Below are 1,366 nucleotides of genomic sequence, written 5' to 3'. Positions count from 1 at the left end.
GCAGTGGCTGGATCTCCGCTCACTGCAAGCTCCGCCTCCCGGGTTTACGCCATTCTCCTGCCTCAGCCTCCCAAGTAGCTGGGACTACAGGCGCCCGCTACCTTGCCCGGCTAGTTTTTTGTATTTTTTGGTAGAGACGGGGTTTCACCGGGTTAGCCAGGATGGTCTCGATCTCCTGACCTTGTGATCCGCCCGTCTCGGCCTCCCAAAGTGCTGGGATTACAGGCTTGAGCCACCGCGCCCGGCCTACTCTGTCATTCTGGACCAACTCTCTTTAACTGCTGGATAGTTGTAGAGGAATTCTTCCTGCTACTTAGGAATTGGGAAACAATGCTTGCTAAACCATGCCCACGTGAGCACCTGTCTCCCACTCAAACCTCTCCCACCTCCCAACAATGGCACTTTAGAATACCAGCAGTGAAATGGTATTACTGTTTCCCTCTGAGTGAAACTGCTAGAGTATGTGTCATGTGGTGACATTTTTTTCTCACTCAGGCTATTGCCATCTGGGATTCTCTCCCTACTACAGTTGGCAAAGTTGGTTTGCAGCAAGAAGCTGGTGGGAGGGGGCCGGGGTGCAGGAGGAGAAGAAGAAAAGTTTGGAAGAAACAAACTATTTTGCTTCTAATTTTGACGGTATCAGTGTTTCCTGTTGAAAATATACAATAATTTTAAAAGGTGAATGCCTAAAGTTCCAATTTTGGCAAATATGGGAACCTCAGCAATGCTAATTTTCTAGAAAAACCCAGGACTCTTTGGAGCTAGAGTTTTGGGAGAACAGTTCTTCACAATAAGACAATGGTTTTGAGAAGCCAGGCAAATAATCTTTCTCATAGTAGAACAGAAAGTTACAAAAGTCAAAATCAGAAATAAAGACTGCATACTCGAGTTTATGGGTTTTGTGTTGTTTGAAGGTTGAATGCTTGCATGTGCTTATTTATTTTCAAGAGGGAAAGTGATCTGTACTGTTTTCATCCTTGCCACTGTCTTGCTTTTATTTTTACCCTCCCACTGAGCAAGTGTCTGTGGTCCTATGGTATCAACCAGTACCTTTATAGCAATAACTTCTTTAATTCCCTTTTCTCTGTCTTTCAGTTATTTAACCAGTTACTTCCACCTGGACACACGGTAGGAAATTCAAACTCAAAATGTGAAAATTGATCTTAATAACACTCTCTTCATATCTTTTCACCTATTTCCAGTCCTTATCATAGTTGATAAAAACCTCAGACTCATCCAGAAAGCTGTATGATGTACTAGAAAAACACAAAGATATTCATTCAAACTGCTTGGATTCCAGTGGTCTACAATTTGCCAGCTGTTACTACTGAACCCTCCGTGCATAACTTATTTTTCCTCTGTGCAA

This window comes from Rhinopithecus bieti, unplaced genomic scaffold (genome assembly GCF_001698545.2).
Source record: "Rhinopithecus bieti isolate Rb0 unplaced genomic scaffold, ASM169854v2 scaffold_56939, whole genome shotgun sequence".
Lineage (NCBI taxonomy): Eukaryota > Metazoa > Chordata > Mammalia > Primates > Cercopithecidae > Rhinopithecus > Rhinopithecus bieti.
The sequence above is the reverse complement of the archived record's forward strand: the minus strand, read 5'-3'. Positions refer to the sequence as shown.